The following is a 22,823-nucleotide window of genomic DNA, read 5'->3' on the forward strand; positions in this document are numbered from 1 at the left end:
TTTCAAGTATTGGAAGAAAGAGAAACAGAAAGACTACCAATTTAGAACTCCATACCTAGTAAAGTATAATCCAAAAATTAAAGAGAAATAAATTATTTTCTCAAACAAGCAAAAAACTAGTGATGTTTTTAAAATTAATGAGTATATGACTATCTCTAAAAGAAATACTCAAAGTTATTCAGGCAGCGAGGATGTAAGAAATTTAGATTTACACAAAATATGAAGAGCATTGGAAAAGGAATAAATTAAGGAAATTATGTTTTTCTTAACTTTTACTGCTCTAGAGATGACTGTTTGGAGCAAAAGATAATAGTATATTTTCTGTTCATAGCACACGTAAATGTTAAAATCTATGCCAGCGCAACAAAGGATGACAGGAAGGGACTGGGAATACACTGTTAGAAAGAACTTACAGCGTGTGCGGTTCTCAGTCGCTCAGTCATGTCTGACTCTCAGCGACCTTTTGGACTGTAGCCCTTCAGGTTCCTCTGTCCATGGGATTTTTCAGGCAAGACTAATGCAGTGGATAGCCATTTCCTGCTCCAGGGAATCTTCAGGACTCAAGGACTGAACCGCATCTCCTGAGTCTCTTGCATCGCAAGCAGATTCTTTATACCACTGAGCTATCAGGGAAGCCCTACTAAGTGTGAGGGGAGTGTAGTATCATTAATATTTGAACATAAACTCAGTCTTCATCAAGGTAAGCAATGAAACAAACTTTCCCATATGTAAAAGAAAATAATTCACACAAAAATGTTCTAAGATCATAACGGATTTAAACTAGTAACAGAAAGAAATCTAGAAAATGCTCCAATATTTGAAAAGTATGCAACATACTTCTGAAAAGACTGAAAACACAAAATGTTGGCAAGGGTGTGGAGCAAAGAAATCCCTTTTATATACTGATGGTGGGGGTGTAAACTGACCCAAACTTGGAGAACTGCTTGGCAGTTTCTTAAATATTTTTCACATGAACCAGCATTTCAACTCCAAGTATTTGCCTAAACGGAATCAAAACATAAGTCTAGTAAAACCTGTAAAAATATTTTTATTGCAGCTTCATTAATAATAATTCCAAACCAGCATGTGTGTTCAGTGCTCAGTCACGAACGACTCTTTGTGATCGCATGGATTATAGCCCGCCAGGTTTCCCGGTTCCAAACTGGAAACAATCTAAATATGTACCAAAAGGAAGGAAGATAGATAAATAGCTACATATTATACAAAGCAACACCAGTAGGTAATAAAAAAAGAGAATTACCTACTGTTCCATGCAACTACAGAGATAAATCTCTCAAAAAAAAAAAAAAATAGCATAAGGTGGCTCAGTGGTAAAGAATCTGCCTGCAATGCAGGAGATATACAGGTTCGATCCCTGGGTCAGGAAGATCCCCTGGAGAAGGAGGTAGCAACCCACTCCAGTGTTTTTGCCTGGGAAATCCCATGGACAGAGGAGCCTGGCAGGCTACAGTCCATGGGGTTGCAAAAGAGTCTGACACGACTTAGCAATGAAAACAAGTAAACACATATTGGGTGGTTCCATTTGAAGTTCAAGAACATATTATACTCTTAGCGACAGAAACAGAGGAGTGTTTGCCTGTGGGTGATAGAGACTGATGGAATGGAGGATGAGGCAACTTTCTGGGTTAGAGGAGTGTTCTTTGATTGGGGTGTCAGTTATATATTTGTGTGAATTTGTCAGACTCCCTAAAGTACACAATTACTGGCTGTGAATCTGTGTAAACTTTACCTGAAATAATTAAAGAAGTTTTAAAATTTCTTTAGCAGATAATATTACAGTATTAGCAAATAGACAATAAATTCTTAATAATATGTACAAAAACACCTTAAAAGAAACTAAAGTTCATCATCACTTTGTTTTTCCCTCAAATAAATTAAATTTCAAAGGCAATATAATTTAAAGTTTCTTAGTACTAAAATTAGTTTAAAGTCATTATAAAGACCTGGCAAAATTTTAGATTTTAGAATGCTTAAGCAATGGACAAAAATATAATTTATCATCTTGTATATTTTCAATTTGGAGAAGGAAATGGCAACACACTCCAGTGTTCTTGCCTGGAGAATCCCAAGGAGGGAGAAGCCTGGTGGGATGCCGTCTATGGGGTCGCACAGAGTCAGACACGACTGAAGCAACAATTATCCATCTTCATTTGATGTTATGATTACCATAATTAATCAAGATTTACTTAATTGTAAATAAAAAATACCCAAAATTACAGCTTACACAAACTTACTTTTTGATTTCTATCAATTTTCAAAGAATACTCTGGGAAGAAGGTATATCTTCAGAATCTACTAAAAATCGAATATTTATTTATGACTGCCAACATTTATTTTTATAGCAGATTTTTGTCCCTTCATAGAATTGTTTTTTAATGGGGCACTGAGTGATGGATACTATCATTTTAGAATTCTTTTTTTTTTTTCTTTACTTTTGGTTATTCATCTGATCACAAGAAATCTGTTAACTTTCTTTTTGTAATACTTGATGGGGCACTGCTTCATGTATTAAAAATGGATGACTTCCCAAAGTGCAGTATGTCGTTACTTCTTGGCTAGTTTCCCATGTGGGAAAATAAGTGTTCATAATTATCTGAAGAAGAGTGTTTGCATATTACTCCTTAAGCATATAATTATCTCATATTTTGGGAAGCATTTTATGTGTAGGCCTACAGCCTACTGTATGTTTTCTTTAAAAGGCAAAGTAGCTAAAAATGAATGTGTGGAAAATGTGACAGTCATACCATGCTAGCTGTATTTGTTACTATGCCACTATATGATTTAAAAGCCACTAATGCGAAAGGAAAGTGCATGGTACTTGCTGTGTGTTTCTAATTGGCACAATTTGCTAATACAGTCCTTGACGCCAGAATTCTGTTGTTCACATATCTGATTTAATATAATTAAATGGCAGGCACTTTTTCCTTGCAATTTTGGAACACCAGAACAAACAGAAAGAAAGGCTATGCCCATGAATACTAATTAATAGCAGTTCTTGCTAAATATAAATTGCCTTCCTCAAAGGCAACTATGATAAATATACTATTAAAAATGAATGCATGGAAAAGCCATTTTCTAGAATAGAATTGTATCAAGATTTTCTCTGATTCTTTCCTTCAGCCCCCAAGTGTACAGCAGCTCGAGCTTTGGAACTTTGATTAAACAACACCTTTTCTCATCCCTCACCTAATTCAGAAGAATCAATATCCATGCTGACTTTTAACGATTGGGAAGCTGCTCAAAAAAGCAGGTGACACCTGAGTTCTGAGCTGAGACACACCCACGCCTCTCCATATATAGTCCTGTCTTTCTCCCGTTTCCTTTCTCCCCACTCGATTGTCTGACCCCAAACCCTTAATGACAAGGATTTTTCTTGATGAGGAAGACTCCTCAGTGCAACCCTAAATTCACTCGTTCATCCATTCATTCATCCACCAAGGACTTATTGAGCATCTACTAGGTGTCAGAGACCATGTTAAATAATAGGAATAAAATATTAACCAAGATATCCTATACCTTCAAGAAGTTTATAGCTTTAGTGTGTGCCAAGTCGCTTCAGTTGTCTTTGACATTTTGCAACCCTGTGAATGGCAGCCCACAAGATTCCTCTGTCCATGGGATTCTCCAGACAAGAATACTGGAGTGAGTTGCCACTGCCCTCCTCTAGGGGATCTTCCCAAAACAGGAATCGAACCCACATCTCTTACATCCCGCCAGTGGCGGGTTCTTTACCACTAGCGCCACCTGGGAGGCCCTTATAGTTTAGTGAGAGAAAGTAGATCAATTATTACAATATAGAATGAGAAGTACCACACTGGGGTGCTATGAGAAAGCTTTGCTATAAAAGGAGAGCATTTCAGGTAGAAAACTAACTACAAGTGACAAAGCTGCTGCTCGCCCCACTCTACAACACTGTTTTGTAATATTATATTTGTAAATGGATGTGAAAAGTTAAGTCATGAGAAACAGTAACACTTCCTCCTCCTGAAACATCTAGGAAATTTCTATCTAAATACTGCTGAAAGTCCATCTTTAACCTGTGTCTTGAAAATTGGCTTCTTCCTCAAAGAATTATTTACCATATTATTTGCATAGTGATACTCTTTCTTGTCAGAAGATTTGGTATGTTTTCTTTGTCATACAATGAGAAATATGCTCTTATTTGACTTGGCAATCTGCAAGCCCAGAGCTATATTTAAAGCTAAATCGTTGGACCTTGTCATATGCTCCTGTTACAAGCTTTTTTTCATCAACCACGTTTTGTTGAAGAATATGTTTCTTGACCTCTCTAACTTTATTTCCAACCATTCTGCTATGCTCTGTGTCACCTCAGATCATCTTTTTACAAGTATGTATATATTGTAAACACTTATTTCCTTAGTAAATTCCTACCAGATATTGTCACTTGGGTCTTGATACAATGTTACTGAAAATTTGTTGTTGTTCAGTCCCTCATTCCTTTCCAACTCTTTGCAACCCCATGGACTGCAGCATGCCAGGCTTCCCAGTCCTTCACCATATCCTGGAGCTTGCTCAAACTCATGTCCATCGAGTTGGTGATGCCAATCGACCATCTCATCCTCTATTGTCCCCTTCTCCTCCTGCCTTCAATCTTTCCCAGCCTTCAGTCTTTCCCAGCCTTCAGTCTTTTCTAATGAAAAGAAAAAAAAAAAAAGAGAAAGACTGAGAATTAGATTACTTAATATACTTGAAATAAAATGCACATTCTCCTAATTATTCATTCCTAGTTTTCAAAAGTCACAAAGATAGTTTGTGAGCAACAATATGGCATTCATAAAACATATAAAGTCATTATTCTTTGCTTATCAAAAAGACAGCAATACTTTACACTGATAGTCTTTATTAAAAATCAGCATTACTGCATTCATGAGGAAGCTTGCATTAGGAAAGTTTTAAAAAAATACAGTTTGCTAAAAAGCACTCTATATTTCTACAACAAAATTTGTTTCCATACACATAGTTATAGTATTAATCCATGCCATGGGTGAGTGGTCTGTAAGTGTTAGGTTATATTTCATAATATATTTTCATTTCCAAAATAAAAGAAATATTCAGTATAAATTTTGAAATGTGTCCCCGGTCCTGATCATTTTTTCCCCCACTTTTTATTATTCAAGATAATATTTTAGTTTAAAACCTGGAGAAGTTAAAGGAGCATCCTTAAAATGAAGAATCAGTCTGTGCCACAGCTTTTTGAGAATAAACTGTTCTAGGAGATCCTAGTGGAACAAAACACTCACAGCAATTACAAGACAAACAGTACTTTCATCAGCGTGCTTGCTGCCACAAATAAATTGAAGGTCCAAATGGCATACACAATCCAAAATTAGAGTAAAGCTTTTTCAAAATCATAGTCTAAGATAAGGAAGAATGATGCTTATCTTCAAAGAATAAAACTGATTTAAAAAAATACAGCTAGAAGCACGTTAAATAAACAGCATAGGACTTAGAGCCTTTTTATATTTGATTTAGTCCTCATCACACATTCACCATTAATCATTCCCCCTCCTCCTTTTTCCTTCCTTTCCTTTTTTCCCTTCATTCTTGCCTTCTTTTCTTCTTCCTCCCCGTATTCTTATATATGTTGGATTTACAGATGCATAAATAATACAAGAATAATAATTCAATAGTCAATGTCATTGTGACTTCACATTTTGAACTGATTCGAGTGTGCCTGCTTTATATTTTTCCCTCATTAGATAAGGGTCAGACCCTTTCAGGTTTTATAAATTTCTAACCACGTCCATAGCTAAGACTTAACAGGCAAATGCAAATCAATTCTACTTAATACCGGAAATAAATACAGAGACTTAAGACTTGCCAAAAAAAAGTCAGAACAGTGTCCTGTCCCCCTTATTGATTTTATTCTCATTAATTTTAACAAGAAGACATTATTTGCAATGATTTGTTGTTTTATCAGACCCTCATTAGTAAGTAAGAAATATTTACCTTTATTCCACAGCATTTACCTTACTTATTTACATCTTTTCTGATTAATTTTCAAAGTTGCAGTTTGAAATAGATTTATTTTATTTGGTTATGTTGACATGTAATTTTCTTTATCCTGATATCATAAAAAAAACACTGGAAAATATGTTCAGTTGAAATAGTTGCCTATGGTCTTTCTGGAGGTTGAAGAGAAAATTTATATGCAGACTTTCCCATATAATCCCTAAAATACATTTATCAACAATTTTACTGATCGACAGCCAAAGGTTTATAAACCCACATGCTATTAATTTTTAAGCACCGGAGGAGACAACAGTGAAAATATGAAAAAGAAAGAACTTATTAGTTTTTAATAGACCACTGGACAGCACAGATTTTGCATCCAACTATATATCCCGGGTTTCTCACCATGCTCTTCCAAACTGCTGCTCAATAAATAATAAAAGATTAAAACCTTAAACCTGGAAAACTTAGAAAAAAATATTAGAAAATTTTATTTGAGATTATAAAAATCCTCAGATGATTTACTTGAAGAGACACCTTCATTGCCTCCATGCGCGAGGACTAATGATGGCCCGGGGACTCGGATTGGCGAGGAGCTGTGCTGGGAAACATAGTCAGAGGTAGGTGATAAAGCAGACCCTCCACATGCCTCTCTCACTGTCACCCACATATCTTTTTACCATTTGTTACAATAAAGTGATGGTCCATATACATATTTATATACTTGGACCGTTACAACCCTGATTTTCTCTTTTCCAGGACAAGTCTTTTTGTTCTAAGCAACCCAGTTTCTAGGCAGGGTGACTGCAATGAGTTTTGTGTCTTGAGCTTAAACAAAATAAAATAAGATTCTAATTAAAGGACCTGCTCTGAGGCTACTGACATCTTCAGCGACAAGATTTCACAATCACTTTGGCTCTGTCTAGACCCGCTCTGGCGCTCTATGCAAGGCTCTTTTAATTAGGATGTCATGTCTTTAGTAACCTGATACTTGTTTCTTCCCTCTCCTTCTAAAGGTAATGTATCTTTGATAGTTGCTCAGATACCTATTGGAATGAGATTGGATGTATCTTTTCTGTTGAATAAGACCTGAAGGTATATTTGCCCTAGTCGCAACCAGGAGATGAAGATGAGGACTGAGTTTCAATCGGGTCACTTTTATCCACTATAATAGCAAAAGAGTAAATATGCTAAAAAAATTATTGTCTGGAAAAATCTACAAAACCAGCGGGCTGTGCATATTCCTTATGAAGCCAGGTTGTTCACTAAATATTTCCTAAATTTAACTTTGATCTTACAAAAAAGTATAAGGGAATGAGATACACAAGGTAGAGAGATGGAAAACCTCTGTCTCTCTCCCAGGACTTAGCACACTTACTCACCCCTGGACTGCACAATGTCATGTTATTTCTAAATGCCTTGAATTGCTTGCAACTATTCTTGAAATACTGTGTCCCCACAGAGTTAAGACTTGTTTCCAGGACCCATCTCGCAGTGGGGTAGGGTATACGTTCTAGTTTAGACTCAGACATCTCTGCCTTCAGGAATCGCTCATCTTTAGCTGTGACTAGCTCTGTAATCCTAATCTCTCTAAGCCTCAGTTTCCTCCTTTACAAATAGGGTAGTCATAAGATTTAGCTCATAAACTGTGATAAAAGTAAAACATAAAGTCCTTGACAATAAAGCCTGGCATACAGTGAGCATGGAATAATTTCTCTAAGATTATTACTGGCTATTGATCTTATAAAGCTTATTTTCTACTCACCAATGATATTAATTACATATCCATTATGTCAAAGATACCAAAAAATGTAAGACAGCAGTAAAGAAAAACTAAAGTAAATATGTTTTTAGGATGTTCCTAAAGATAGCAAAAGATAGCAACAGTAGTAAACCAGGGAAAAGAAAATATTTTTTCCATCAACTACTAATGAGAAGAAAAGACAAAATGAGGGAAGGGAGAGAAGTGAGAGTTAGGGAGGGAAGAAATCAGCATTTATCAACAGGAATTATTTTCAAAATAATGTTTTTCTTAGGTAGAGGAAGTTTGTACATCTTTCACTTCAATATTTTGAGATGGATGATTGGGTTAGAAGATAAGTGTCATGTAAAAGTGCTTATTCTTTTTAACAACAAGGTCATTGACACATTCAGACTTTTAAGATGATATGTGGTTTATTGCTTATGGGGAAATTCATAAAAGTATTTTGACAAAAAATATGGAATAAAATTAAATTCTAATTTTTTTGTGCCATTTAAATTGTCTATGTGCTTTGTTCACCACTCAGTCTTTTCCCATCCATTTGTGGTTGTTCAGCTACTCAGTCATTCTGACTCTTTCCCACCACATGGACTGCAGCACCAGGCCTCTCTGTCCTTCACCACTTCCCAGAGCCTGCTCAAACTCGTGTCCATTGAGTCAGTGATGCCATCCAACCATCTCATCCTCTGTCATGCCCTTCTCCTCCTGCCTTCAATCTTTCCCAACATCAGGGATCTGGGATCTTCCTGACCCAGGGATCAAAGCTGGGTCTCTTATGTCTCCTGCATTGGCAGGCGAGTTCTTTACCACTAGTGCCACCTGGGAAGCCTTCTAACTGCCTGCTGCTGCTAAGTTGCTACAGTCGTGTCCGACTCTGTGCGACCCCATAGATGGCAGCCCAGTAGGCTCCTCTGTCCTTGGGATTCTCCAGGCAAGAACACTCGAGTGGGTTGCCATTTCCTTCTCTAATGCATGAAAGTGAAAAGTGAAAGTGAAGTCGCTCAGTCGTGCCCAACTCCTAGCGATAGTTCTTTACTATTTGCTTTCTTCTGACTTTACTATCATCTGCAATTTCATTTATCACTGCTGTGGCATTTTTCCTTTTGGTGACAGTATAAAGTTAATCCAGTATATAACACAATCTCTCTAGGTTTGGGGCTTCTCTGATAATTGTTGGATGTTTTTAAAAGATGAGTTACTTCATATTGAGTATTTATATATCTAAAGATAAGGATTAACCTCTTCAGAACACAATTATCCCTGAATTTTAATTCTAATATTAATTGTAGCCCATTCCAGAATCTTTTAAAACCAATCAGTAGAAGCCTTCTGCATCTTTAGTCTATAAAACAACATCAAACAGTTGTGTCTTTTACTTGTACAAATGCAGATACCTTAGAAGACATAAGCCTTTTACCTTAGTATATGTTTTTTTAAAAATCAGTATCTAGCTGATATTAGTAGCTCAAATCAACTGGGGATTTTAATTGGAAGGTCTTGAAATTTTGGAGGAGAAAGAATTTTAGGGAAGAACAAATTTTATAGAGTACTGAATTCTCTAGTTATGGTTTAAGAGGAGAAACTAAACAAAAATTGTGAGGAATAGAGGTGAGAACTTTGACTACTTAATTTTCAACAGAGGTTCTAAAGGTGTCTTAATGAATAATAAACGTTGTGTGTGTGTGTGTGTGTGTGTTGGTCCAACTAGTGTCCAACTCTTTGTGACCCATGGACTGTAGCCCACTAGGCTCCTCTGTCCATGAAATATTCCAGGAAAGAATACTGGAGTGAGTCACCATTTCCTTCTCCAGGGCCTCTTCCCAACCCAAGGACTGAACCCACACCTTTTGCATCTCCTGCATTGGCCAGTGGATTCTTTACCACTGTACCACCTGAGAAGCCCTGGCAGACATTACTGCATAGTAACATCCCATGTAGATTGTGATGTGCCTATTTATTTCCTTTATACAGTTTACAATTGATTTATTGCTTATTCATTAGTAAAAACTCTTTGTGGTCTAGGGATAATCCATTCTCATATGTGTTGGAGATGTTTTCAATTATATTATTTATCTTTTGATGCTATTTTCTTTAAAGACATTGAAAATATTCACTGTGATAGAACCTCTCAGCTTTTTTCAATATATCTGTGTTATCTTGGATAAAATGTTCTTGCCTGCTTCATATCTATGTATAGATATAAATAGATACATGTATAGATAGATAAATAGCCTGACAGACATAGATAGGTAAGGAGAGAGAGGCAGAGAATCCTAAAGAAGAGCGGGACTTCCCTGGAAGTCCAGTGGTTAAGACTCTGCTTCCAGAACAGAGGGCAAAACAAGGTACAATCCTTGGTCAGGAAACTAAGATCCCACATGCCACATGGTGTGGCCAAAAACAAGAAAATGAAGCAAAAATAGAGATCTAGAGTTATGAGTGGAGTAGGAGCAGTGACAGGGTTAGGAATGGATACAGATAAAGAGCTAAATAGAGGTATTCAGTCCTTAGGAAATTTACTCTTTGTGTAATTTTAGTAGGAGTTTACAGCCAAAATCATTCATTTATCCACTTATTCTTATGCCTCTATCATATGGTTTTGTTTGCAGCTTTATAATATTTTATTAACTAATAGGAGAAATTCTTCCTCATATTCTTCTTTTTCAAAATTTCTTGTCAATTTGTACACTCTTATATTTCCATATATTTTCGAAAATTATTTGATCAGCTACCTTGGAAGTTTTGACTACAATTTTTTTTAATGTGTATATAGGTTGGAATTGTTTTACATCCTTCTATATAATATTGTCTTTCCAACCAGAAACGTGGTATGCCTTCCTGAATTTTAAACGTTCTTAGTTTCAAATTCTACCTTTTATTATTTAATATTAGGCTCATTAGTTTTGTTCTGTAAACATTTTCTCAGTTAAATTTGGCCTAAAAATAGCTTCTTACAGGATTACTAAAAACTCTAAGAAGAAAACATTCGATGTCATTTTAGAAGATAAATTGAATGCCTAGCACTGCAGACCTGTACCTTCCACTCTATCTTAGGCCCCTTTCAAGCAAAAGAGGGAAGTGAAGAAATAGGTATAGGAAGAGCATAATTATAGGCATTTTATAAGCCACTTTCTACACTATCAACAGCATTCATTAGTACTCTATTAATACAGTGTTCAGAAATTGTACTACTTGCAATCTTTAAAATGTGTCACTATATATTTTCAGTCCTTCTTACAAAGAAACTCTAACCTCTGCAAAAAATGAAGCAGTGACTGGGATGCTGAAAAATATTCAGTTAGTCTTAGGCATGACTGAAATTGATACACCATATAACTTGAAGAAATGGGGAGTACAAGTTCTTAAAACAAAAAAACAAACAAATGGCCACCACAACAAAACCCTCTTCTTAGCCCTTTAATCCAATTGACTGTCTCATGTCTTTATTCCAGGGTTTAGAGTTTTCTCTTCACTCGTACTTACTGTTCTTTATATCCTTATCTTCCCTCTTAAGGTGAACTCGTGGTCTTCAGCTTCTCCTTTGGGTCTGGCCAGAATAACTTACACAATTCAAGCATCAAACCTATGCTAACCCGGGGAGCAGGACCCATCTTTAGACCAGACTTGTCCTGTCCTCCAGAGATCCATCAGCTGTCTCATCCTGTGAGTTCAGCTCTCACACCTGGAACTCCTCACTACGGTCCCATCGTCAGGAGAGACTGATGCTAAATAGACCTTTGTTACTGGGGAAATTGTCATTTTCACTATCAGTCAGTAGCTAATATCAGTAAAGAAGACATATCTTTCTTATTAAAAGCCCAGCACTGTACCAGATATTACACATATTTAAGAAAACATGTAAAGAAATGGTTTACTCAATTATTCCAATTGAAATTAAAAATATTAAAGAAGGTTAAATCTTGCTTAACATCATTAAACTAGTTAAGTACTAACATCAAGATTGTGAGTCTTTGTCACTGCATTTCAATTACATTATTAAGGATCTATTCATTAATTTAGGTAAGGATATTTAATAGGACTTAAGCATACTGAGAACTGAGAGGAGAGGATGTAATCAAATGCCTGCTTTTTTAAAAAAGAATTTTTAAAATATTTTTTAATGGAGACATTTTTTAAGTCTTTATTGATATTGTTACAGTATTGTTTTGGGTTTGGGTTTTTTGGCCATGAAGCCTGTGGGATCTAGCTCCCTGGCCAAGGATGGAACCCCAACTGTCTGCATTGGAAGGCAAAGTCTTAACCACTGGACTGCCAGGGGGTCCCAATGAAATGCCCACTTCCTGATCTCTAGTTTCGACTCTCCTGTTTCTTTATACTGTATCTCCTTCTCAAGATATACCACACATATTAACAAGGTCACTGTTAGAATTATTTGCAAGTTAATTGATAGATGGAGTAAAGATTTAAAGTAACAAAAATGGATTTGTTTAGAATTGGTGAAGAGCATCTATTTTGTGGACTAATGCTATTTTATAGAACTTTTATCTGGGACACTTTAATAATTGTCCGTATACACTGTAGGGTATATTCATTTGCTCTTTAAGCAGCTCACAATTTAGAAAGAGATTTTCACTATTGCCTTTTCGCTCTGTTCCTCATATATTTAATCTCTATACACGTAGATCTGATACTGCCTCCTTAAATATATGGCTGCACTTCACTTAGAAGTGTTTATCTGTTTATGGGGATGTTTATCTGTCAGTCAGTCAGCTAGTATTTATTGAGGGCCCACAGAGTATGTGCGTGTTTGTGAACACGAAGCTTGCAGATTATTTAATTTAAAAAAATGGCACTTGTAAATCCTGGCCGACTAACTCTATAATGAGGATAATATTGTTTCCCAAGACCTCTTCTGTGTAAATATTATTGTAACTGAGTCTTTTGGCCTCCAATACATTAATCACACTCATGTGGTATGACTCCTGTGAGAGTGACCTAATGCACGATTGCGTTTTTGTTAATACTCCTAATGTTTACTCTGTAACAGGATCACTCTCCTGCCTAGATTTGTGTTGTGAGCTCATTGAATTGCTTGCTGTAGACATACTCACGCTCTGGATATCAGAATGAGAATGAGATCTAGCCTAGAAACATCTATCTGTGATTCTTTATAGCCATGTCATTGGAATAATCATTTAGCCTCACCAGACTTCAGTCTCCTTCTGACGGAAATGTTAATAGTCATCATTATATTCATATTAACAATGAATGACAGATATTTGTTAAATATTTACCATGTTCCATTCTTTGCTAAGAGTTTTAGATTGATTATTTTTAAAGAATTCTTATAATAAACCTCATTTACAACATCACCATCATCTCCATACTTCATCCTACCCACACCTAACTTAAAACATTTTAGAGGCTTCTCATCCTCCGGGATAAAAGCTAAAATCCTTTACATAGCCTCCATATTTCTATACTTCTCACTGTTTTTCACTCCTGCTTCCCTTCACTCTTTTTCTATCAGCCACGCCCAGCTTGCTTGTTAGTTTACTTTATTTTTTCATCAATTTCTTGAATACAGAGTGTTTACCTTCCTCTCATTGAAGATACACTTAGAATATTTTCAACACATACAACTAAATCTCCATGTAGACAAAGCAGCTCATAACTGGGGGAAGAATCTTACCTATGTAGAAAAATAATGGACAAATCACTACTAAGAGGCAATTCATAAACTAGGAAACGCAAATAGAAGTAAGTATTATGCTCAATTTCACTAATTTTTAAGGAAATGTCCCTGGTGGCTCAGACAGTAAAGCATCTGTCTGCAATGCAGGAGACCCCAGTTCGATTTCTGGGTCAGCAAGATCTCCTAGAGAAGGGAAAGGCCACCCACTCCAGTATTCATGAGCTTCCCTGGTAGCTCAGATGGTAAAAAATCCACTTGCAGTGTGGGAGACCTGGGTTTGATCCCTGGGTTGGGAAGATCCCCTGGAGAAGGAAATGCAGCCCACTCCAGTATTCTTGCCTGGAAAATCCCATGGACGGCGGAGCCTAGTAGGCTACTGTCCATGGGGTCACAAAGAATCAGACACGACTGAGTGACTTCACTTCACAAACTAAAACAATGAGATGGTATAGTTGCCTTTTAGGGGTTCCTAGCATTGATGACAAGGAAAGAGAATTTTAATATTCTTCTCATCCACTTTTATACATATATACTAAGATTCCAGCTATGTGTCTCACAGCATTACTCATATATTATAAGGAAGATCTATACCACTCGCCTAAGCATAATATATGTATATATGAACACAGGAAAGAATCAGCAAATAACATAATATTGATATATTGCTTCAAAGTATAACTGACATGACAGAGAAACCTATAAAATCGGTACAACTCCAGTATTTCACATTTTTTATTATACTGGTGAAATGTGTAAAACCATATATGCAATAAAGGTAGAAACCAGTAAGAGTCACAACAATGTCTGGAACCAAACACTTGAGATATTCTGCCCTCTAAAGAGAAATATCATGTTGAATACCATGCGTTTTTCACTTAACAATAAGAGTCTATGATGCAGCTGGTACATTGATATGCCACCTGCAACTGCTTGTCAAAAGCTCTAGTATGTACAGCTTGTAAATAGCATCATTCAGAGTATAATGTACAAAACTTTTATATGGAAGCAGTGAGGGAAAACAACTCACAGCTATTATACTAAGTCAAGATTAACTCAGCCCCATCATTTTTACATTTTTCACTTTGAAATAATTATAGATTCACAAAGAGTTGCAAACATAGTGAAGAGGTTCCCATCCACCCAGTTCCTTTGAATGATTACATCTTATGTAACAATAGAAAAATATGAAAAACAGAAAATTCATTTTGACACAATGTGTCTGTACCACTTTATTACAAGTGCCATTTAAAACGTGTATTACATGTGCAGAGTCTTACAGCTACCACAAGGTTCCATCACCACAACCATCTTACAAGAGATTTCTTTAGTCACACCCTTCTCCCTCTTCCAGCTCATGTCTAACCTCTGCTGCTAAATCACTTGAGTCGTGTCCGACTCTGTGTGACCCCATAGACGGCAGCCCACCAGGCTCCCCCATCCCTGGGATTCTCCAGGCAAGAACACTGGAGTGGGTTGCCATTTCCTTCTCCAATGCATGAAAGTGAAAAGTGAAAGTGAAGTCGCTCAGTCGTGTCTGACTCTTAGCGACCCCATGGATTGCAGCCTACCAGGCTCCTCCATCCATGGGATTTTCCAGGCAGGTGCCATTGCCTTCTCCATGTCTAACCCCTAGCAACCTCTAATCTCTTCTCCATCTTTACAATTTTGTCATTGTGATTTACTCAATCACTTTTAACTTTAGTTCCTTGGGCATTTGTAAATGTGCATTTCTAAAGTAATGACATTTTCAAAAGTATTTCAGAACCAAGCATCACAGCTCTCAAATCGTGACAAGGTGACAATGTTAGGTGAATTTCCCTGCAGCTTATCTAGTTTTGGTAATTTTTAAAACAATAAACTCACTCAAAATGTCAGTTGAAAATGTTGATAGTGGTAACTACTGTACTAACTAGATATACATTCTCTTATTCAGTGACCAAATCTTTTTATCAACAGATATAACTTTCATGATGAATGGATTCTATTATATCTCACTTACTAATCTATTTCCTCCAAAGACTAACCATTTATACATGCAAATCAAACATGTGTTTAGCAACTACTATGCACCTGGTGCATAATAGCTCAGACAGTAAAGAATCCACTCGTATTGTAGGATCCCTGGGTTGGGAAGATCCCCTGGAGGAGGGCATGGCTACCCACTCCATTATTCTGGCCTGGAAAATCCCATGGACAGAGGAGCCTGGCGAGCTACAGACCACGAGGTCAACAGGACTGAGTCAGCAGGACTAAGCACAGCACAAGTACCTAATGCTGCTTTAATATTGTAGGAAGAAATGTATAGTCTTGAGGAATCTAAGATACAGATAAAGGTATTTTAAAATGTCCTATCGTTATATTGTATTTCTCTAGCCTCGTTCGTCTAGTCAAGGCTATGGTTTTTCCACTGGTCATGTATGGATGTGAGAGTTGGACTGTGAGTAAGGCTGAGCGCCGAAGAATTGATGCTTTTGAACTGTGGTGTTGGAGAAGACTCTTGAGAGTCCCTTGGACTGCAAGGAGATCCAACCAGTCCATTCTAAAGGAGATCAGCCCTGGGATTTCTTTGGAAGGAATGATGCTAAAGCTGAAACTCCAGTACTTTGGCCACCTCATGCGAAGAGTTGACTCATTGGAAAAGACCCTGATGCTGGGAGGGATTGGGGGCAGGAGGAGAAGGGGACGACAGAGGATGAGATGGCTGGATGGCATCACTGACTCGATGGACGTGAGTCTGAGTGAACTCCAGGAGTTGGTGATGGACAGGGAGGCCTGGCGTGCTGCGATTCATGGGGTCGCAAAGAGTCAGACACGACTGAGCTACTGATCTGATCTGATCTGATCTGATTTATAAGCACAAAGTGACCACTTCAAAATTATTGTTATATAACTGCTCATTTTAAATATTACAATGCCATGGTTCCTGAGTGGCTGATAAAATCAAAGGATGCCATGAATGCAAGCAGAAGTCTCTATTTGCTTCTGTTCATTAACTAAAGCTTAGACTATTTGTGTCCTGATTTGGACCAAAGTTCTATTCCAATTATTACTGGATTTGTAGTTCAATTAAACCTTGATAGGCTGATCCAGGGATGCATTCAATCATCCAGCACAGAAAGCTGAACTCATTTTTGCACATTCAGTACCAGATAATCCAGATTTTCTCCATGTTAATAGATATTTGGGCATGGAGAGAAAACTGCATCAATCTGTATTGGCTATATTAGTACAAAGTAACCAGTGCCAGGACTCATTTCCTATGTAGAACTGGTGTATAAGGAAGTAAGTAACTATGAAACGAATGGGCTACTCAGAACAAAGGCAATATGTTGCTTTTGTAAGTGAAAAATTATACATAATAATGACCGTGGCATATATGTGTTTGCTTTATTTGATGAGTACATTTATGAATTAATGTACATGGTAAGGAAGTTATTGGAAATATTCAGTAAATGAAATTGTATTATAAGATATTGAGGTATGTTTTGTTGATACTGTTGTTTCTTTTGTATTTATTTCTTTGTGTTTTTTTTTCTTCCAAAGATAATCTCTACAAAATAGTAGTTGAAAATATATAATTTATGTTGATAGACAAGTTTTTGATGTCCAGCTCTCATATTTATCACTTGTGTGGCCTTGAACAAGTATTCTCATTTGTAAAATTTAACACTGTTATCTCTGTTTTAGAGTGGTTGTAAGAGTTAATTAGATTTTATTATGAATACTTAGCACAATACCTGGCATGGTGTAAGAGTTCAATACATGTTGGTGGCTCTTATTTTACTTATTATTATAAAGAGCACAGACAAATATTTTGAGAAAAGTCTTAAAATTGATTAGAATGTAGCCTCCATTAACAGTCACAATTCTCTTTTTAGAACTTCTGTAATATTAATAATACCAATGAATATCTTAGTTTACCTGAGATCTTAGTAACTCAGTCATGTCCTGCTCTTTGTGACACATTGAACTGTAGCCTATCAGGCTTCTCTGTCCAGGAGATTCTCCAGGCAAGAGTACTGGAGTGGGTTGCCATGCCCTTCTCCATTTTCTCCCAATTCCCCAGTAGTTTATCTGTAATTAAAGATAATGGCCAAAGAAAGGCATCCCATTTCACTTTCTCAACGCCAACTAAAATAAATAAAGAGGATGGAAAACAGAGGGGGAAACAACTGCAGGAAAATTTAAAAAGCACAGAGAAACCATAGACTATGACTCAGTGCAGTTCAGTTCAGTTGTTCAGCCGTATTCTACTCTTTGCGACCCCATGGACTGCAGCACGCCAGGCCTCCCTGTTCATCACCAACTCCTGGAGTTTACTAATGTCCAGTGAGTCGGTGATGCCATCCAACCATCTCATCCTCTGTTGTCTCCCTCTCCTCCCGACTTCAATCTTTCCCAGCATCAGGGTCTTTTCAAATGAATCAGTTCTTTGCATCAGGTGGCCAAAGTATTGGAGTTTCAGCTTCAACATCAGTCCTTCCAGTGAATATTCAGGACTGATTTCCTTTAGGATGGACTGGTTGAATCTCCTTGCAGTCCAAGGGACTCTCAAGAGTCTTTTCCAACACCACAGTTCAAAAGTATCAATTCTTCGGTGCTCAGCTTTCTTTACAGTCCAACTCTCACATCCATACATGACTACTGGAAAAACCATAGCTTTGACTAGACGGACCTTTGTTGGCAAAGTAATGTCTCTGCTTTTGAATATGCTATCTTGGTTGGTCATAACTTTCCTTCCAAGGAGTAAGTGTCTTTTAATTTCATGGCTGCAATCACCATCTGCAATGATTTTGGAGCCCAAAAAAATAAAGTCTGACACTGTTTCTACTGTTTCCTCATCTATTTCCCATGAAGTGATGGGACCAGATACCATGATCTTCGTTTTCTGAATGTTGAGACTTAAGCCAACTTTTTCACTCTCCACTTTCACTTTCATCAAGAGGCTTTTTAGTTCCTCTTCACTTTCTGCCATAAGGATGGTGTCATCTGCATATCTGACGTTATTGATATTTCTCCCAGCAATCTTGATTCCAGGTTGTGCTTCTTCCAGCCCAGCATTTTTCATGATGCACTCTGCATGTAAGTTAAATAAGCAGGGTGACAATATATAGCCTTGACGTACTCCTTTTCCTATTTGGAACCAGTCTGTTCCATGTCCAGTTCTAACTGTTGCTTCCTGACCTGCATATAAGTTTCTCAAGAGGCAGATCAGGTGATCTGGTATTCCCATCTCTTGAAGAATTTTCCACAGTTTGTTGTGATCCACACAGTAGGTCTTAGACTATGACTGCTGCTGCTGCTGCTAAGTCACTTGAGTCGTGTCCGACTCTGTGTGACCCCATAGACGGCAGCCCACCAGGCTCCCCCATCCCTCAGATTCTCCAGGCAAGAACACTGGAGTGGGTTTCCATTTCCTTCTCCAATGCATGAAAGTGAAAAGTGAAGGTGAAGTTGCTCAGTCGTGTCTGACCGTCAGTGACCTCATGGACCGCAGCTTTCCAGACTCCTCCATTCATGGGATTTTCCAGGCAAGAGTACTGGAGTGGGGTGCCATTGCCTTCTCTGAGACTGTGACTAAGAGATAACAAATCCAATGGAATTAATAGCAAATTTAAAAGGTTTTGAAAGGACGTTGACAGCTACTGACCTTTCATATGCAGTCTCCCTAAAATTAGCCAGGCCTGAAGAGCTCAAACCATGACCATACTTGCAGTAAGAATTAAGAGACTGAACAAGTACAAGCTTCATCATAGCCCTTTTCATACTAGAGAAACAGAAAGAAAAGGCAGAATGAAGAATCAAGGAAACACCATGGTAGTCTCAGCAGAAGCAGATTGCAAGTATAGAAGGAGAGGCTGTGGGTGGCCGCCAACGGACTACTAGGCACTTAAATAAAGGCTATTATGTATTGAATTCATACCTTGAAGTTCTAATTCCCAATCTGACTACATTTGAAGATAGAACCTTTAGTGAGGTAATTAAAGTTAAATGAGATTATAAGGGTGGCATCCTAAGACTGTTGTCCTTATAAAAAGAGGGACACAAAGGATGTTCATGCACAAACAGTAGGTATATAGTGAGAAGATGGGTATCTGCAAATCCCAAGAGAAAGGTGTTGGTAGAAATCAAACCTGCTTACACTTTGATGGATTTCTATTCCCCAGAGTTGTGAGAAATGGATTTCTGTTAAGTCACCCAATCTATGATATTCTGTTACATTCTCAATAGCCAAATTTGGAACAATTGGAGTAAAAAAATAATGACAATGTTTAATTAAAATCTGTAGAATAAAATAAATATCCATAAGTCTTATTAATATAAATAAGTAATTGAGTAAATAAATGAAGTAGAAACTCTTTTTTACAAGGAGTTTCAATTAATAAATGTAGAAGTACTGAGGGGAATGTAGAATTCTCATTAGGTAAATACCACAGTTATAATTGAATCAAGCAAAATCCACCCATGGATAAAGAAGGCCGTGGATGAAAGTTTGAGAAGAAATGGAATATTTGCATAACCTCAAATATCTCTCCCAAGATATTTATCAGTTTCCAAGGGAACATAGTAAACCTAGAACATAGTAAACATTGGAAAAACCTAGCAAACACCACATAAGCCGTGTGACTGAAGTTTATAGCACTAGCTATAATGCATACATTATAAAAATAATTTTCCCCTTGGTATACTGCAGTGAAAAGAATACTTCACTTCTGCAGTTTTCTTGCCAAAATATAAAACCTCATTCTAATCATGAGAAAACATCAGAATTACAAAATAACTAGCCATGAGATGAAAAGTACCAAGTCACGATAGAAGTGGAAAGACTCAGGAACTGTCACAGCTTAGAGAAGATGAAGGATGCAGCAACTATATGTAACGTGGGATCCTAACTGGATTATGAAAGTGAAAAGGAGTATAACGGGGAAATTAATATTTGAATGAGTCTTTAGTTCAGCTGATAAGAGCTTGCTAATGTTAATTTCCTGGTTTGATCATTGAACTATGGTTTAACATCACGGGAATCTGAAATGCACTGACATCCTCAAGGATGGTGTTGGTTTGATCACTAAGTCATGTCCGAGTCTTTTGAGACACCATGGACTGTAGCCTGCCAGGCTCCTCTGTCCATGGGATTCTCCAGGCATGAATACTGGAGTGGATTGCCATTTCCTTCTCCAGGGAGTCTTCCTGACCCAGGGATCAAACCTAAGTCTCCTGCATTGCAGGCAGATTCTTTACCAATTGAGCCACAAGAAATCTAAGTGGAGGGTGTGTATGAATTCTCTGTATTAGATTTGCAACTTTTCTGTAAGTTTAAAGTTATTTCAAAATAAAAAGGTTTTATTATAGAACAATAGGTAGATGTATTTCTAGACATTTATCTTTGAAGTTCAATAAAATAACACAGTCACTTCCTTAACAACTAATCTCTCACAATTCTACTGTAAAGACATGCTATTATTCCCAAAGTAAAATCATACATAGATATACATTATATATTCACTTGCTAGGTTTAAAGGTACTAACCAAAAGCAATGTTAAAAATACCATCTTGTTTTTCTAAAACTGAAAGAAGGTACCATACTTATCTCATGCTTTTTCCTATCAAACAGAAGATTTACTATGAAACTTGAAAAAGAGTAACTATTTTATATTACTTTAGAACAAAGAAATAATTAGCTATCTTTTAAAAGAGCAAAATTCTTGCCCAGAAATGAAAGAAAAATTGCCCCAATAAACCCTTTATTGAAAATGTATCCTATACAGCCTTATAAATGCATGTAAACTTATACCAATCAGGATTTTTCCAATGGGATACTCTGAACCTAATGAAAGAATGAAGTAGATCTGTACATTTTAAAATCAAAATCCGTTGTAAAATAAAAAACAAGTCAAAGTAGTGAGTATTTTACATTGCAATCTGTACTTTAAAACCTCTATAACTTATATCTGAATCTTATAAAATATCTATAACGTATGTTAATCTTCATAACTTATATAAGATATATATATATATATAAAATTTTGGGGGGGGTTGACAGTTTTCTCAAAGAATCCCCAAGAAAATTTTGATAGTGGCTGTTTCTAGAGAGTAGAGCTAGGGGATGGAGTCATTTTTTTATATACTGCATTGCAGGAGACCCAGGTTTGATCCCTGGATGCAGAAAGTGCCTTGGAGAGGGAAATGGCAACCCACTCCAGTATTCTTGCCTGGAAAATCCCATGAACAGAAGAGACTGTCAGGCTACAATCCATGGGGTTGCAAAGAGTCAGACACAACTAAGCATACATTAATTGAAAAGGTCTGTGTTGTTTCACAGTAGGAATGTAAAAAAAAATGATTTTGGTAACCAGAAATAAAGTTGAACAGTGTGTATCATGGGATATAAATGTATCATGGAATATAATATAATGTGGTCACCATAACTTAATTTGATTAGTTTGGGATCCTAGCTTAAAACAAAATGTGTTGGAATCAAACCTCAGTGAAGCTTAGAAGAAAGGTGAAATCTGGTTGGCAGATAGTACTCACTCATTCACGTATTCAATAAATACTTATTGAGTACCTACTGTATTACAAGCTTTTCTACACAGAGGAAACACTGCAAAACACAAGTACCTGTTGTCATGTAGATTACACTCTAGTGGAGGGAGAATGTTTTCATAGGAAAGAAACATAAAATTATTTTATATAATGTTAAGCACTCTGAAGAAAATAAAACAAGGTTCTAGGTTAAACAGTAATGGTCAGGAAAGACCTCTTGAATTGAGTAACTTTTGAATTGAGATATGAAAATATGGAGGAGTATTCCCAGGAAAGTAATCAGCTGGTGATAATGGCCCTACAAAAGAGTTAAATGGATCTCACTTGATGAAGGAATCAGAAGGCCACTGTGACTAGAATTTAGGTAGAGGAAAGCTAGGTAAAAGAGAAAAAAATAAAATGCCTTTATCCAATTGATGTCTGTGACTTGATTTTAGTTGTATTTGAATAAAAATATGTATTGTATTTAATCTTATCTATGAATCGTTATGGGCTTTCCTGATGATTCAGCAGGTAAAGAATCTGCCTTCAATGAAGGAGACACAGGAGATGCGAGTTCAATGCCTGTGTCAGGAAGATCCCTCGAAGGAGGAAATGGCAACCCACTCCAGTATTCTTGCCTGGAAAATCCCCTGGACCAAGGAGCCTGGTGGGCTACAGTCCAAAGGGTAGCAAAGAGTCAGACACAACTGAGCACAATACCATTCATTCATTCATTCATGAATGTTTGTTCTCCTTTAAAAATATAAAGCTGAAGTTACTGTGGATATTCTTAATATGCTTTGGGGAATTCACCTGTTAGTCACTGAGAAAGATGGTTTTGCATAATTGCAATACATTTCTATTCAGGTATGAAGAAAGCT

At 36.9% G+C, this 22,823-nt stretch overlaps 1 long non-coding RNA gene across 1 annotated transcript in view; it reads right to left on the minus strand.

Moving 5' to 3' along the window:
• Positions 1-435: 435 nt before the first annotated feature.
• LOC129658029 (uncharacterized) overlaps positions 436-22,823 on the minus strand; it is a 40,536-nt gene continuing 18,148 nt past the window's right edge. The window contains exons 2-3 of the long non-coding RNA XR_008717233.1: positions 4,414-4,672; positions 436-1,173 (exon numbers count right to left, since the gene is read on the minus strand). This is a non-coding gene — a long non-coding RNA (uncharacterized LOC129658029). The remainder of the gene's footprint in view (positions 1,174-4,413; positions 4,673-22,823) is intronic.

The sequence above is a fragment of the Bubalus kerabau genome, chromosome 7 (assembly GCF_029407905.1).
Source record: "Bubalus kerabau isolate K-KA32 ecotype Philippines breed swamp buffalo chromosome 7, PCC_UOA_SB_1v2, whole genome shotgun sequence".
Lineage (NCBI taxonomy): Eukaryota > Metazoa > Chordata > Mammalia > Artiodactyla > Bovidae > Bubalus > Bubalus kerabau.